This window comes from Pseudochaenichthys georgianus, chromosome 5, assembly GCF_902827115.2.
Source record: "Pseudochaenichthys georgianus chromosome 5, fPseGeo1.2, whole genome shotgun sequence".
In the NCBI taxonomy this organism is placed as follows: Eukaryota; Metazoa; Chordata; class Actinopteri; order Perciformes; family Channichthyidae; genus Pseudochaenichthys; species Pseudochaenichthys georgianus.
Window position 1 is genome coordinate 42176037 of NC_047507.1, and position 18489 is coordinate 42194525.

Sequence of the window (18489 nt, forward strand, 5' to 3'; positions counted from 1 at the left end):
GCATACATTGGTCATTAAATGTCATCTGATGCTCATCTAAGTCACAAGTATAGAGAAACATAATGTTGAGCTTGTTAGGGAAATAATTGTCCTTGACTCCTAGATATGACGTGCATGACCAACCCTGACGTCTGTTATCTCCTTTAAGGAGATCGGCTGCTTCAGCCATAATGTTGTTGTTCCCATTCTATGACCGGGCAACTCTAGGTCACAGATGGTTTATTGTTGTGGGTACACTGGGACACTTCCTTCTCTGTGTTTGTGGACTCCAAGGTGTGAAATCTTCGAGGCCATAAGTGTGAGACGCAAGTACCTCAGTGTTCCCAACTGTTTAGATCAGGGGTGCCCAACCTTTTTTGAACCGAGAGCTACTTTTAAAGTTGCCAGTCTGCTGAGATCTACCAGTCCAAATAGAGAGGCGTAGCCATTACTGACAGCCTACTACCAGGTAAATACACACTTCTACTTGTATACAACTGACCTTTGTACGATTAATACTTCATAAAATACTGCAGATCCTTTATCTTACCTCTTTCTAATCTACACACATACAAGTATTTAACTGAAGTTACACAACAGTGTTGTTGATAGAGTTGGAGTTTATTCACACGTCACTACAGTGGGTAATGTTTTCAAGAAACATTGAACAGTGCTGCCACATATGACACAGGAAACAAGAAAAGACTCTGAACCCTTTCTTTGCCATTATATAAAAATAGTGTTGCTACAAAAGTATAAATTAGGCTTCCTAATAAGACAACTCAGATCTGAAGCTACTCAGGAATCTGCTGCCAAAGTGCAATAAAAGAGACAACATTAATAGAATCAAACCCTTTTTTGTTGCATTTTAGTAGATTATAAAAATAGATGCCTTTAAAATAGGATGCTAGCAACACTAGTTTCTTAACCTGAATTGATAATAGACTATAATCAATTTAAGTTTGCATTCTTATACCATTTTGTACAATAATTATAATGAATAAGTTCAAACAAACTAAAACTCACAGCTGATTAATAACGGTATCTAACTTGAGTTTTTATTAAATCAAAAACCTGTTGAAATGCTACTGTTATTGTTGTTGTTTACTGTCCCCAAAAGCGCGTCGGCAGCCTCCAGGAATGCTTCTTTCATAACTTCGCCGTCTTTGAAATACTTCATGTGTTTCGCAAGAACGTGACTGACACGATAAGATGCTCTGGTAGCAGCCTTGCTCTTGTTGTTGTGCATTTAGCTGTCCTCTCAGGCCCCTTCCCTTTTGGAGCGTAGGGCAAAATTAGGAGGGAATTCCGTCTCGTAGCGTTTGTGCACTGTTTTGAAATGCTGCTCCTAAATTACCCTTCTTCGATAAAGCCACGCTCGCATTGCAGATGAGACAGGTGGACTTTGAATTGGAATAGATCAAAAATAATCATCCTCCCACTCGGAGTGAAAATGATATATTTTGGGCTCTTTTGCTTCTGCCATAATTGCGGTCTTGTGTGTGTGTGTGTGTGTGTGTGTGTGTGTGTGTGTGTGTGTGTGTGTGTGTGTGTGCGGACTGTCACTCCTGTTGCCACGGACAACGTCAGCGAAATACTGCACACTGCCCACCAGCCACGCCCCGACACATGGGGTCACGCCGGCCAATCACAAAGCTTTGATGCGTTCAAGTGCATTATTCTGGCACAGGAAGATTATGTTATAGGACATTAACGATAAAACAGAATATTGTTGTTCTATTTTTAGACACATCTCGCGATCGACCGGGAATCTCCCCGGTCGATCGCGATCGACTGGTTGGGCACCCCTGGTTTAGGCTATTTTCTCAAATATGTTGATTACTCTCTGTTGCGGCTTTCACACCAGCGCTTTTCCCTTTCTAGCTCCGAGCGGGAGCTTTTCTGGTTCAGCTCCGGTTTCCCTCTTCTGCTCCCGCTCTGTTCACACCGCCCAGATCTGCCGCTGCTGCGTCATGACGTCACCGTTTATGTGCCTGCTTCATAAAATCCAAACCTTGCTGAAATCCCTCACATCGACAACAACAACAATGGCCGATTGTATTGAAGTGCTGTTTGCTTTGGTTATCCTCTTACGAAACGAAATGGAAGGCATCGTACGACTTGACAAGGGACGACTTGACAAGGGACGACTTTACTTGGAACTTTACAAACATCACATGCGAAATGCAAGACTTCTTTGTGGTCTTCAGCATCTACTTCAACGACGAATCTGCCCCCGCCTCGACGTAAGAGAGACGTAAGCGACGCCGCCTCTTAGCTCCGAAGCTCTTGCCTCTAGACCTGCTCTAGACCGACAATTTTTTGGAGCTGGAAGTGAACCGAATTCCGGAGCTAAGAGGCGGCGCCTCTGCGGTGTGAACAGGAAAAAACGGTACTTTTCAGGCTCCAGCTCCGAGCCGGAGCTGAAAACGCGTTGGTGTGAAAGGGGCATGTGAAACCAGTTAAATGGGCTAACGAGAGAGAGGCGCTCCAGAATTGACGTGGCAACTCTCCCGTGCAGTCAGACCGTGGCTGCTGTGACTTGGGATGTGAATCCTCCGGCCGAACCTCCTAAATAAACCATCAGTGTTTGACATCAAAGCTCCTGCTCTTTATTGAACCAACACGTTCTCACTCCCAACCCGTCACATGTTGACGGACGGTCAGGGCCCGTCACCGTCACCCTATTACGGACAGGGTACCCCTTGAGAGTCAGTTTTCAATGAGCAGGGCGTCCCATAGACTTGCATAGAGCTCCCTGAACGTTGGAGTTGAGATCGCGGCTAAATGCTCTCCGCAGATCCATTCTCACAGCGTTTATCAACCTTTTTCTTACTCAATATCAAGCCACACTTATTGTGTTTGCTTCTTTATTTTAATTGAATAATGTAGGACTTTTGTTGCCGTCAGTTATGGGGAGAGTAGGGGCTCAGAATACTGAAATCTGTATTGTTTCATCGTTTTTTCATTCTAATTTTGTATTCTTTTCAAAACTACACACTGTTATTTAGTCAACACATAATTATCCTTGTGTTTATTTATTTGTTTGATTAATAAACACAAGTTGGAGTCCGTCAGGACCGAGGGTCGGAGCAGCTCATAGTAGTTGCTTTAGAGAATGTTACACCTGGAAGTAAGTATTCTCTCCGCTTTGCTTGACAAACCCAGTGATAGTCCTCAAGCTCTGTGATTGGATGTTTGAGTGTGCGCCGAGGGTTACGCCGAGCGTCGATCAGCACTTTGAAATGGGATGGAACCACGGCAGACTAGTGTTGTCACGATACCAACATTTTGGTTTCGATACCGATACCAAGTCAAGAATTGCGATTCCGATTCTTTTTCGATACTTTTCTTAAAAAAAGGGAAACACGGAATATCGGCTTTAAAATTAGGAATAACAGATGATTTTAGCAGTCAGAACAACTAAAGCAGCAGTGTTACTAAGAACAGAAACGCCAAAGAGTCACATCTAATATAAATATGTATAAAAGCATTTATTTTAATTGTGTAGCAGTCAGTTTAACATTTTGGCAGCACTGTTGAGCATTTTGAAAATGTATTTTCATGCCTCTGTGCAAGGCTGAGTCTTTCTATCTTTATAGCCACTGGTGTAAAGTTCATAAACTCAAGTACTACTTGGGTACAATTTTGAGATACTTGTACTTTATTTAAGTATTTCAATGTTTCTTTTGCTACTTTGTACTTCTAATCCACTACAGTTCAGAGGTACATGGTGTACTTTTACTCCACTACATGTATTAATCCCTTTAGTTACTTCACAGATGTGGATGAATGATGTGAAATATAATCAAGTGTTAAATCAGTCTTTAGTTCCACCTGGAGTAAATCCACCAGCTACCCTGCAGTATACAAAGTCATTCAGACTAGCTGCACCTTCACCAGCTTTGAGAACACTTTCATGATCAATCATTATAAAACATATCATATATATTATTCTGAAATGGACCAATCTGCACAATGACTACTTTTACTGTCGCTACTTTAATACTTTTACTTGAGGAACATTTTGAATACAGTACTTTTACTGTAACAGAGTATTCCTACACTCTGGTGCTTCTAGTACAAGACCTGAGAACTTCTACTTTTACTGTCGCTACTTTAACTATATTTTGATGATAATACTTTTGTACTTTTATTTGAGGAACATTTTGATTGCAGGATTGTTCCTACATTCTGGTACTTCTACTTTAACTCAAGTACAAGACCTGGGTACTTCTACTTTTACTCAAGTACAAGATATATACTTATACCACCTCCGTTTATAGCCTATGAAAAAAACTAATAGAAAACGAAGGCTAACACTAACGTTAGCAGATACTGATAGAGATGCTAGTTTGCTAGTTAAGTTTGCTCAACGATAATATTGCGACAGAAAAACTTTTCAGTGCACATCACGCTCTGCCGCTCCGACAGGGAGCACTGCTCTGAACACCTGTGGCCCGTTCACAGACTTCTGGCGTCTTTTTTGTCAACAAACCGAGGCGCAGCGGCAGTTGCACTCCCACTTGCAGCCATGCTTCTCGTTTTCTCACATGCTCTGGCATCTTATGAAGGTAGATATGGTGCAAAATGTGAGAGCGTGTAAAACCTGATGTGAGCACTTGCAGAAAAAAAATCTGAGCTTGTGTGCATACATTTACACTTGTATAAAATATCCACGTAACCGTGAACCAAATGTACACTTGTATAAGATATCCACGTAACTGTGAATCAAATGTACACTTGTAAAACATATCCACGTAACTGTGAACCAAATTTGAAGTTACAGAAGAAAAAAATAAGTTTTGTAGCTTGTAGAAAAAAAATGAACTTCGAGATGATGTTCACATGCAGAAAAATACATATTTTTTATATATATTTTCCATTACAACTGCAACTTTACAACCTCTCAAATCAGTCATTACAACTTGACGAATCTGCTCTGTGGCAGTATAAATCGACGAATCTGCGGTCTTGACTTTTGCTACACTTCTTGCGATAAATGTGTCGCAAAAGTAATTTTCACCTGTAGATGTGGGGGGAGGGAGGGGGGTTGGAGTGAAGGGGCGGAGCTATCAGAACAACGAGGCTTGGGTCAGTCACAGTCACAGTCAGGTCGAACCGGATGACTGCGGGGCTAACTGTTCGCTAACGGTTCGTGTCGCTACCAGTCCGCTGACATGGCGCGTCAATCAACGGTAAGTTTTGCCCATTACTTGCCCAGTATTACTTTGAATATTATTATTGTGATTGAGGATTAAATCCGCTTTGAAGACCACCGTTTTATATCGTGCAGTTTAGCGGCGAAATAACGTCAGTCAGCCAGCTAACGCTAGCTTTGTTGAGTTTATGCTAGCTAAACAAGTAGTGGTTGTAGTCTACAGCAGTAATTCATATAGTATAGCCTACTGCTTTGGCACTAACGGTTGATAACCGTTTATGAAAATAAAACCAATTGAACTGTACTGACATAATGACAAGTTTTATAATTGTCTTGGGCTCCTGCTGTGTTTTTAAAGCCTTTGTAAATTATCCATGCTATTTTCTATTTAGCTAACGTCGAAGTAGTGTATGTGAAATCAACCTCACAATAAGATGTGTGTATATTACAATTATTAATGTCATATTTCAAGATGATTACTTAGATATTACAATATGGTTGGTTGAGCTGGAGTTCATTATTGAGCTTACAAGTTAACGTCACAGTCATCTGAAGAACGAACCCAAACCTTGTTGTTTTTATTAATTGTATTACAAATTGAGATCAAATAAACAGTAAGCATTGGTAACACAATTTCCAAAGTTACAGTAAAATAAAAAGGACCCTGACTCGGACAATACACAATCCAACATGTTCAACAGAAGAGAATCAGTTATATTGTGTGTACACATGGTACTTTACATATATATCTGTTTGTTTAAGGTGTCCAGGTGATGCAGACAGGCTGGACCAGAGAGTGAGAGACAGAACTGGACTCCTCACAGCAGTGAACTTCAGCACAGGTATAAAGACTCTTTTTTTCATACTGTACAAAGAATCAAGAAAGATATTGGTTTAAATGAATGAAGTATTGACTTGAATACACTGATATACATTCCATTAAACAATACTAAATACTAGATCACCTACACATCAGTTAAGTTGAGGGTTTTTTCCATGCAAAAAGTCACATTTAGATGTTAACAAGCAATAGGACTTTGTCAGCTTTCTAATTTAATGTATTGAAGGCAAAGATATTTAACACATAGTGAGAACTGCTACTATTTATCTCTCAATATTGTCTGTAAAAAACGTGGTAAAAGTTATGCTTCCAGTGAGAAAACAGAGCAAGCTTCTACAGTTGCACTACGTTTTGATAACAGTTCAATATTATTTTGATAATAACATATATTTCAATGTTGATGAATTTCATACTGTTCATTCATAATCTGATTACAATTAAAAAATAATTATATCAACAGCCCCTAAACACACAAACACACCTCTTTCATAAATAACACACTTGTTCTGCAATAATATGTTTTATGTTTCCTGTAATTTTTGTTAGGAAAGGACATGCCCGAAAGACACGACATCTTCTCCTTCTGAGGGTCAAGAAGAACATCCAAGAGGAACATTACGAGCTGATGTTATGAGATTTTAAGACCAGTACAGGACATTCACTAAGAAACTACTTTTATTGTGAAAACAAAGATCTGCACACCGAATATTTTTGTAGTCTATCAGGACCATCATTTGTTTGTGACACTGCCTGCACCTCAGAGAAGGGGTGGTTATAGTCAGGCTTATAAAGTGTGGCGAAAAACATAGTCAGCTGATCTATAATTGTGATTATTTCTATTTGCCTCACTTTATGCGCTTCACATCACCTGTACCTTGTACCGCAGAGTTTGCAACGTCACAAATAAATGGGGCCAATCTTCAGTCAGATGTGAATGTGTAATCTAACATTTTCAGTCAGAATAATGGACAAAAGGAGTGCAAATACAATGTATTGAAATCTGAGCCAAAAGTTAATCAAATGTTTTAAATAAAAAGCACATATGGACAGAAGGTGTAAACCTATTAAATGTATAAGTAAACACATTTAGTCAAATAACGTGACAGACTAGGCCTGTGCAGTTGGTATCAGCTATGCCCAGCATGGGCTCCTCCATCAGGCCTGGTCCTCCTCGCTGAGGAAAGACCCTCAGTCCTCTCCAAACCAACATACAGGACGTCCATCACACAGAGGTTTCTCCCTGAAGTCTCTTCAGCCCTCTGGACACCACGCTGTCTCAATCCGTCCATCACACGGAGGTTTCTCCCTGAAGTCTCTGCAGCCCTCTGGACACCACGCTGTCCACACTGAATATGAGAGGGGGAAAATGAAAATAATAAATGCTTTAGACAATACGAAATATAAAGTTGACTGTTGAGTTGCTCAGTTATTTTAGATTGTCAATACTATTACTGTATAACTAATATCTCAGGTTAAGAGGCACCTTCAAATAAAGATTGGTCTTTAAATACATGTTGTCTTTTGAATTGTTTGTCTAAAGTCAAGGATCTAGAACTGGTACTTAGTTTTAATGATACAGTCTGGTTATTATGCTGTTTGGAGGAGGCCTCACAGGTAAGAGCACTAACTAGCTACCATCACATGTACCTTAGCTTGACTTAAATGTATTAAACGTATAGTTCAGTGATGGCAAAATATAAATAACTAATGTCATGCAAACATATTAATATTTGCTTGATTCCAGAGTTGAATTTAGCACAATTTCATACAAACGTTAAGGGGTTTTAAGATTCTGAAGTCTTCGTTCTAAATAGATAATTTACAAAGGCTTTAAAAACACAGCAGGAGCCCAAGACAATTATAAAACTTGTCATTATTTCAGTACAGTTCGGTTATCAACCGTTAGTGCCAAAGCAGTAGGCTATAATATATGAATTACTGCTGTATAGACTACAACCACTACTTGTTTAGCTAGCATAAACTCAACAAAGCTAGCGTTAGCTGGCTGACTGACGTTATTTTGCCGCTAAACTGCACGATATAAAACGGTGGTCTTCAAAGCGGATTTAATCCTCAATCACAATAATAATATTCAAAGTAATACTGGGCAAGTGATGGGCAAAACGTACCGTTGATGGATGCGCCATGTCAGCGGACTGGTAGCGACACGAACCGTTAGCCCCGCAGTCTCCAGTTACCCGAGCCTCGTCCTTCTGATAGCTCCGCCCCTTCACTCCAACCCCCCTCCCTCCCCCCACATTTACAGGTGAAAATTACTTTTGCGACACATTTATCGCAAGAAGTGTAGCAAAAGTCAAGACCGCAGATTCGTCGATGTATACTGCCACAGAGCAGATTCGTCAAGTTGTAATGACTGATTTGAGAGGTTGTAATAAATAAAGTTGCAGTTGTAATGGAAAATATATTTAAAAAATATGTATTTTTCTGCAAGTGAACATTTCATCACTAAGTTCATTTTTTTTCTACAAGCTACACAACTTATTTTTTTCTTCTGTGACTTCAAATTTGGTTCACATTTACGTGGATATGTTTTACAAGTGTACATTTGATTCACAGTTACGTGGATATTTTATACAAGTGTACATTAGGTTCACAGTTACGTGGATATTTTATACAAGTGTAAATGTATGCACACAAGCTCAGATTTTTTTTCTGCAAGTGCTCACATCAGGTTTTACACGCTCTCACATTTTGCACCATATCTACCTTCATACATCTAGCGCGTGGCCGCGTGCACGAGAGAGGGGAGGGACTTAGAACGTGCTTGAGAGGAGCGGGACTGCAGGCACGGCTGCAGTGCAGGGAGTGGAAGCAGAGCGCTGAACACACACGGCTCTTATTAAAACGGCTAGTACTTTTCCCCGTCATTCTTAAAGTACCGATACTAATGAAACGGAGGAATCGTACCGTTTTTAACGGCACCTTTCAAGTATCGGTACACCGTGCAACACTACGGCAGACTGTCCAAAACTGGATTTGAACGGGTCCACCCCGTCCCCCCTCCCCCACCCCGTCCCCAGAACTACACATGCTGGCTATTGTGTGTTTCGCAACATGTTCTCTATGGCACGTCTCTGCTGGGAATTGTAGTTTTAAAAGACGTTTTCGTATTTCCCATAATAAGAAGTTGCCAGTATTAAACTGTGTACATCCCTGGAGGTTTAGGGGATAGACATTCAAGATAAGATATACTTTATTGATCCTAAGTTGGAAACATTTGCATATGTAACAGTTCTAAATATGCAGTGGTGTTTATTTGTAAATCATTTAGTATAATCACACAAATTCTGTGTTTTATATTTAATAATCCACGATTAATGATCCACGTCACATATTCAGTTTCGGCAGCAGTTCCTCATGTTTGTCAAGAAGTCTTCTCACCAGGGCTCTATAAATAGCGAACTACGGCAGATATGTAATATTTAATGCAGCCGAACCGTGTATTACAATGCTGTTATGTGATGACCTCCAAAGAGAAAGCAAGCGCACTCGGAAATAAAGTAATATTTTCACATCAACAGGAAGTCCGGTTAACTAAAATGTCCGTGCGGAACAATACCCCAACCCATAGATCCGTGGGTGAATAATGTCAATCACCACATTACACACATCCCTTCACATTTAATTTTTAATTTACATTAAAGTATTTTGTGAGGCCTTCTAAAATGTTTTTAAATATAATTAGGGTTGTAGTTGAAGAGTTTGTAACGGACAACGGCACGTCCATTAATTCCACGACCACACACATGGATTAACATCGATTTAATACATTAATATAGCGTTTGTTTCTGCTAAAAGAGGTGTCAACCAGCTGGGGCGAAATCGAGTGTAACTATTAAAACATAAATACTTATTATATTAATATTGACAACAACAACCGACTGTCGGGGTAGCATTTGCTGGGTAGCGTTCTCATGGCGTCTATTATCAACGCTATGGGAGGTCTATGAAGGTCTATGGGACGCCCTGCCCGTTGAAAACTGACTCTCAAGGGGTACCCTGTGTGTAATAAAGTGACGAGGAGGGGCCCTGACCGACCGTCAACATGTGACGGGTTGGGAGTGAGAACGTGTTGATTGAACACACCCATTAAACATTCAGAGCACTGGTGTAAAAAGTGAACCCTTGGATTTAATAACTGGTTAAACCTCGTTCTGCAGTAATCACCTCAAACAAACGCATTGGTAGCTCCAGATCAGACCTGCACGATGTTCATGAGAAATGTTGGACCATTCGTCCGCACAGAACTGCTTCTGCTCAGCCATATTCTCAGGGTGTCTGGGGTGGACGGCCCTCTAGAGGTCATTCCACTGTTTTTCTAATGGGATAAGGTCTGGGCTCGGACTAAAAAACGCTAAAAGGCACAATCTATTTGTACTAAGCCAATCTGTATAACATTAACTTGGATATTTAGGGTCATTGTCCTGCTGCTCTACCTAACTTCTGCTCAGCTCCAGCTGACTGACATCCAGTCCCTCACTATCCTGCAGGATATCATGATGAACTTGAGAATTCATTTTCTTTTGATGATGGTAAACTGTCCAGGCCCCGAGTCACCAAAGCAGCCCCAAATCATGATGCTCCATCCACTGACGTACCCCCTGCCAATCTTAAGCTAGGAAGCTCAACAACTGCTACCAAATTTAGCCAGTTAGCTCCTGCTAGCCAGAACAACAGCAATGCTAACATTATTCGGAATCAGCTCTCTACAGTATACAGTATTTAGATTTAGTTGTGCGTGTTCCCAAACCCAGTGGGCCTTTTCAAATGACCAAAACCATCTGATTCTCAGTTAACAAGGGACTTTAGGGGCCTCTCTGAAGGTCTCAGGTCGCAGGGCCCATAGAACCATTATTGATAATGGACTTCTAATATAGAGGCAACATTACGTCTTAGTGTGACACGCTGTTGATCTGTTACATTTTCAGTTCTTTGAGACAATTACTCAGACAACAGATCATCACTAAAACACCCTTCTCCCCTCACTGCAATGTGAAAAACAAAAAAGAGCCTTTGTTCTGTTCAGGGAACACTTTTGAGAGGTGCCATATCATTCAGTTGTAATGTTTGTATAATTCAACAACTACTGGAAGGGCTGCCGTGACAATTTTACTCTTTTGACCGCCTGATATTTTGAGTTGACAATTTAGTTTTTAAGGACAAATTCTGGCAACTATTGGACGGATGTTGGCCAGTAATTTGGTACAGATACTCAGAGAATACATTTGAATTACTAAGGGGACCCTCTGATTTTTCCTGCATTGGGAACAGCAGATATATATGACAACAATGTCAAGACACAAGATGCTGTGGCACAATCTTTTGACATTACATTGCATTTAGCTGTGTAGCTAACATGAATTAATCTCACTGAAATTCCAAAGACTGCTGGATGGATTTTGATGATATTCATGTCTCTTGTGCCTATAATTGAACACACCTTTGCTAACATCTCCTCTCTGAATTCTGTGCTTATCTTAAGTCCCTTTGGACATTAGCACTGTTGTTAGGATCTGTTTATGTAATGTTTTATTTTGGAATTGTCTAGGACTGTCGGCTTCCTGTTTTTCATTCAAGGATGTTCACCCCCTGTCTGTCATGTGTGTATTTGTTTCCTGTCTGTGTTTTCCCTCCTGTGTGATTACCTGATTCTGTTCACTTGTGTCTTTGTGTTTTCCCTCCCCTCCCCAGCTGTGTCTTGATTGGCCATGTGTGTATTTAAGTTCTTGTTTTCTGTTGGGGTTTTGTGGGTTCCTTTTCGTGCTTAGAGGGAGATAGAGTTCCTGTCTGGGTTTTGTGTTGATCCTGTTGCCTTGAATAAAGGTGTTTTGCTGTTAAACTATCGTCTGTCTGCACTTGGGTCCTCCCTGTGCTGCTCAACCCTAACAGCTGTGGGCTTAAGCAGTGAGATTGGTCTGCACGATGCACAGTCAGTGGGGTCCTTTCCTGGTCTTAGCATCAGAGTGATTAGTGCCCCTCTAAGAGATGGTGGTAGGTCCTCCTTTTCGTATGACTCCAACAGCATACCCAAAAGAGGTTGTCGTAGCTTATCTTTAAATCGTTTATAGATTTCTATAGGAAGACCATCTGGACCAGCCGCCTTTCCCCCCGTCATGCTGGTTATGGCTTCTGAAAGCTCGTCAGTTCCTATGAGATGGTCTAGTTTTCCTTTTGAATCAGTTGAAATAGTGGGGAAACTAATGAACTTAGAAAATGTTCCTGTTGGCCTGAATCTTCATGTTCGGATGTATTAAGTTTTTCATAAAACATCTTAAAAGCACTATTTATTTCTGCAGGGTCATTTGTTAATTGACCATTTGTTTTAATGCTGTTGATAGCCCTTTCAGATTGCAATGTTGTAATACGCCAAGTCAATATTTTGCCCGCCTTTTCTCCCTGATCGTAGTAGCTTTGTTTTAATCTTAGTAAGCTAGCAGCTGTCTGGTTACTCGATAATTCACTATATTGAGTCCTTAGGACCAAAAGTTTAGCTTGTAGTTCTGGGGAATCTTGGGTAACAATCCTATCCTCCAAATCTTTAATACAACCCTCCAGTGAATTTAATTTGGATTTAAAGGCTTTGTTCTGCGAGCTAGAATAGCTCATAATCATGCCCCTAATGTATGCCGTAAACGCTTCCCAGCGTACAGTTGGAGAGGTTTCGTTAGTATTCATGCTAAAGTAGAGGTCAATATGTATTTCTACAAATTCAACAAATGTTCTATCCTGTAGCCATCTGGATTGAAAAAGGTGGATTCATAACAAGATCAGAGTTATTAAACAATAATGAAATTGGTGAATGGTCAGAGAGGACCCTACTGTCATACCAACATTTTGTAATCCTTGACATAAGACCCATAGAAACCAGGAAATAGTCTATACGTGAGTGTGTTTGGTGAGTGGCGGAAAAACAAGAATATTCTCTGGAAGCTGGTTTAAATGACCTCCAAACTTCACACACATTAAAACCCTGGATCAGCTGTTTAAGGGTGTTCCTTGTCTGGGTGTGAGACAGGTCTGTCCCCCTTGATCCGTCTATACTGGGCTCTAGTGCACAGTTGAAGTCTCCCCCTATGATATAATGGCCTGGGAGGGAGGATAAAGTTAGAACAATGTTTTTGAAGAAGAAGGGAACATCCTCATTAGGGCCGTATAATATATTACAATATTCAAGGTTTCTGTAAGAAGGGTGCCGTGAATGATGGAATATCTGCCTCTTGGGTCAGAGATAGTCCTAATTATGTTCAAAGGAATGGATTTATGTCTAAGAGTTAACACCCCTCTAGCATGGGAAGAATAGGAGGCTGCGATGACCTGCCCATTCCATCTTTTAATTATAGAAATGTTAACAAAGGGAATGAATAAAACTAAAAACTTCTATAACATATTTCCACTTTAACTTGTCGATGTTTTCATTCACTAGGCAGCAAGTTTAAAGCTCTTAAAATAAAATGTATTCATAAGTAAACACCACGTTAAGCTACCATTGTTAGTATCTAAAATGTGGATTATGAATTTGTTTTATATCTAATGAAAATTATATAAAATGTGAATTTGGGAGTGTAAAGGCACAACTTAGATTTAACCGTTCAAGGACAGCACTTATTCTTAACAGTATCATTAACAGAAAACACACTTCTTCAACAGCGTAATATAATACCTGTAAACAGATATACCAGTGTATAGCCTACATAAACATTATTACTGCTAAATACTGACAAAAGTACATTTGTGATATTGGGCTATATAAATAAACATTGATTGATTGTGGGTAGGGAAGCACATCCAAGACATTCCACTCAAACTGCACCTTTTGTTTTGCTCATGGTCGGCCATGTGACTTTATATTACTTTCATTAATACAGATAGCAACATGTTATGCAAGACGTTGTCGAGACGCCTAAACAAAGTACTGCCTGCCATGATTAAAGATGATCTAAATGGTTTTATTCAGGGAAGGCAAGCTTTTCAGAATGTTACTAAATATTCTTTATGAAAAAAGAGGGTCACCTAACGTGGCACTGCTGTCCTTAGACGCAGAGAAGGCCTTCGACCGAATTGAGTGGAAGTATTTGTTTGAAGTGTTGGAGAGGTTTGGAAGAGGCGAAGGCTTTCTCAAATGGATCAGGACGATATATAAGAACCCAACAGCTGGAGTGGTGACAAATAATATGACTTGTACATCCTTCTCATTGTACAGATCTACACGTCAGGCTGCCCCCTCTCCCCATTGCTGTTTGTGTTAGCAATGGAGCCATTTGCCCTGGCTATTAGAGACTCTCCATCTGTATCTGGGATCTCAGTGGGTAACTTGGACCATCGAATACCACTTTATGCGGACGATGTTGTTCTTTGGACCATCTCTGTTAGAACTAATTACGACCTTTGGGGAATTTTCAGGCTACAAAATAAATATGCATAAATCCTCAATACTTTATCTAAATGAACAAGAGAGGAAGCAACCTAGAATACAAACTCCCTTCTCAGCTCATAGAGAAGGATTCACCATTTAGGAATAAAGTCACCTGAAATGAATGATCTGGTTCCAGCCGACGATAACCCTGCTGGAGACTCAGATGCACCTTAATGCCAATCTCCTTAGTCGGTCGTGTTAACATCTTAGAAATGAATACATTACCCACATTGCTCCATTTGTTTCAATCAATCCCCTTACCCCCACCCGAGTCATTTTTTAAAAAATTTAAGAAAATATTTACCAACTTTATCTGGAATTAAATAATAGACGCTCTAGGCTCCGTTTGACCCTACTTTACTTGCCTTATGACAGAGGGGGTCTAAAACTGGCCAACCTACGCTGGTACTATTGGGCAGCACAACTGAGAGCAGCCATGTGCTACTTCTCCCCAGAGGAAGCTCCAGCGTGGGTCAAGATTGAAGCATGCTCAGCTCAAGGGTTATCGCGCTTAGTAGCTATCTTTATTCTTCTGAGCCAAAGAAGCTAGGGAAAAATAGCGGCAGGATTACCGATTTGTACAATGATGGAAAATTAATGACATTTACTGAAATACAAGAAAAGTATGATATTCCTTCTAAGCACTTTAAGTTTTTACAAATAAGACATGTTATCTCTGTATCTCAAAACCGCTCACTTACTCAGCCACCTCTCTCAATGCTGGAAGACATTACAGTTAGACACGTGGTTGGTAGAGGCCAGCTGTTGCTGCTCTATCAAAGCTTTGTAGACACGTCACCTGCATCTTCAGAAGTTAACTTAAAAGCTGGAGGCTTGATTTACAAGAGGAAGTCTCTGAAAAAGAATGGTCTGAAGTGTGCCTGAAGGCTCAAACACAAACAATCAACACACGGCTTAAGTTGATACAATACAATTGGATTTTAAGGACATAACGCCATCAAAACGACATCACTTTAATCCCAATACCCCAGACGCCTGCTTTAAATGTAACAATGCTAAAGGATCACTCGTTACTGTTTGTGGGAATGTAATGTGGTCAGGGCCGGCCCTGACCAATTTGCCGCCCTAGGCAAGATTTTAGCTGGCGCCCCCCCCCATGATTCGCAGGTGCATGGTTGTGGCATGACCACAAAAACAAAGATATTGACACAAGATGTGTGCAACTGTATTTAGTTTCCTATCCATTTGAACATGATTTAAGTGAAATAAAAAAATATTCTAATTTTTTTTTTTTTCAATTTTCGGCGCCCCCTATGGGTTGATGCGCCCTTAGCATTCGCCTATATTGCCTATGCCGAGGGCCGGCCCTGAATGTGGTCCATCGTTTTTGGAAGGAGGCTCTTAACAGGATCAACCAGAGAACAACACTGAAAATCCCTTGTCAGCCAAAGTTGTGCATCCTGGGTATTTATCCAAAATACTTTGTTTCTAAAAAGAGTGAGTGTGCACTTAAAGACTTGTGTCTTTTACAAGCTAAGAGGGCAATAGCTATAGAATGGAAAAATGTGAACAAACCTATATAAATAAATATATTAAGGATCTGTCAGCATGTGTCGCTTTAGAAAAACTAACATACATACATACATACTACATACATACATACATACATACATACATACATACATACATACATACATACATACATACATTACTAAAGGAAAGCTTTCTGGGGGAGCTTCATGGACTTTCTGAAAGATAATGTTTGTAATGATTAATAACACCAAAGACAGGGCGGGGAGGGGGCAGCGGGAATACGTTTCTAAAGTGTAGTCGCCCACGTCATATTCTTTCAGACTTTTGTCCAGTATCATCTGTATACTGACCTGTGTTTGTTTACATGCGTATTCATTTGATTTTATACTGTATCCGCCACCTAGACTGACCATGTATGTATGTGTAATGTTCATTATTTTATTTTATGTATGTGTAATGTTTGTTATTGTATGTATATGTAACGTCCATATTTGAAAACTTCAATACAAATATTGTTGTTATTATATTGTTGCTGTTGCCTGGCAACGCAATTCTGTTGATAGTTATTTCATATCGCATTAACACCATATCCCAACGTGCATTGCGGCTAAAACCTCCAACCACCGAGCTTCAACCATAGCTGAGGACCTTGGCTAATCAGTTGTGTGTATCGCCCAAGCCCCCCGGAAGTGCGCTGGACTTTGAGGAAAATATTCCTTGTGGCCAAACGGCGGTACTACACTTCCGTATCAGTCGCTAATATTGGGAAAGAGACGTCTGTAAATCGTTGGATAATTTTTTTTAAAGTAAATAATCTACCCAGTATGGACACTTGTATAGCCCTTATTAAAAACATTCGGTCCTCAAGTTGTAAAATGTGCTAATAACGTTATTCTGAGAGTTATTTCCCTCTGCATTATGAACGCGCATCCAACCCACGGGACCGCGCCGCCCGGCACGTTCATGTGACGTGTTCTGTACTACATGAGTTTTACCTTTACCCATGGATGCATAATAAGAACGGATTATATGATTATATGAATACTTTCTTGACGTTTCGCTCTCTCAAAAGTTGGGCCATTTTGTCTTCATGCGCCAATGAGCAACTCTCACAGGAATGAACGAGGCCCCGCCTCCCACGCTGTATCCAGTTCTTATTATACATCCATGGTATCGCCTACGTCTGTTTCCGGTGACTTTATTTTGAAATTCAGTTCCTGACGGACGGCAAAAAAGCCCGATATTATAGAATTAAACAAATAAATAAAAACAAGGATAATTGTGTGTGATTGTTGAGTAAATAACAGTGTGTTATTTAGAAAGAATAACAAATTAGATTAAATACATATTTCAATATCCTGAGCCCCATTTCTTTTGCTCACTAACGGCAAGAAAAGTCCGACATTACACGATTTAAAATAAAATCAATAATCGTGGCTTGATATTGAGTAAGACCATGTTTTTATGAACCCCACAGCTTCCGGTCTTCCACGACCCGAACGGACAAAAAGACGTGCTGCAGCCTGCAGGCACGAAACACACTACCAATAGAAATACATTGCTTTTAAAATCGTTCTGTGTGACTCGAAAAAAAGGGGGAAATCGTGTTGATGAACACGAATCAATAGATTAAATGCCGTGAGACTGGGTTGACTGATTATATGTAAGTAAGTGTCAGTATATTGGCAAGTCATGAAGGTAATAAAATGGTTAAAAATATCTCTATTATTAGCAATGTTAGACCTTCTATTTTATTTGAGTATCATATTTGAACTCAGATTATGGCCTTAAATGTTTTGTTCTTATGGGATGATGTTTTTATACTTTCTTACAGGTCGTGTGTACAGTCCATGTTAGAAATTGCATGTGTGTCCAAGAGCAACTGTGTAGGGAAGCAGGTAGAAGTTCCTCACAGGCTATAAATAGAGGCCTGGATGAGGACTTCCTCCTGTGTCCTCAAACACCCACACCGGGACTGAGTGCTTGGTAGCTGTTCGCCATGTGTCTTTTGATTTACCAATGTAAGTAGAATCCTCTTTGTAATGTTTATGTTTGCACTTGAGTAACCTCAATGGTATTGAACACATGTGTTGTTCAATGTAGTAATGAATATCATTTAGTTCCAATTTGATATAATTACGGCAGACATATTTGTTAACTTTAATGTGCAAGTAATATAAGTATTATTTGAATGTGCAAATGCTGTAATCAGTTTGTTTCACCCTTTCTACTAGAACCATTGGCAACAGCTTCCATCCCACCAGCTGGATACCCTGGTAACTAGAACAAAGACGTTTACACTCCTGTCTCCTGGTGGTTTGTGGCTCCAGTCTGAACATTCATCTCCAACAGTCCACCAAGCTTGCAAAACGTTATAAATGAAAACACTTCATAATAAAATGTAAGAAATAAATTGCTGTGTTGGGATGCTCGTCCTCAGATGAACCAGGAAGTGCTTTCTCCTCTCTGCACCATGGCTGCAAAACAAAGCAGTCCCATCTGAACTGTGTGTGCGTGTGCGTGCGTGCGTGCGTGCGTGCGTGCGTGCGTGTGTGTGTGTGTGTGTGTGTGTGTGTGTGT

At 40.2% G+C, this 18489-nt stretch overlaps 2 long non-coding RNA genes across 2 annotated transcripts; both read left to right on the plus strand.

Moving 5' to 3' along the window:
- The first annotated feature begins 378 nt into the window (after positions 1-378).
- LOC139433914 (uncharacterized) lies at positions 379-18265 on the plus strand. Its single transcript, XR_011643312.1, has 3 exons — positions 379-448; positions 17744-17930; positions 18144-18265. It is a non-coding gene; the product is annotated as an uncharacterized lncRNA (long non-coding RNA).
- On the plus strand, positions 5100-6905 carry LOC139433913 (uncharacterized). Its single transcript, XR_011643311.1, has 3 exons — positions 5100-5177; positions 5911-5982; positions 6528-6905. It is a non-coding gene; the product is annotated as an uncharacterized lncRNA (long non-coding RNA).
- Positions 18266-18489: the final 224 nt, after the last annotated feature.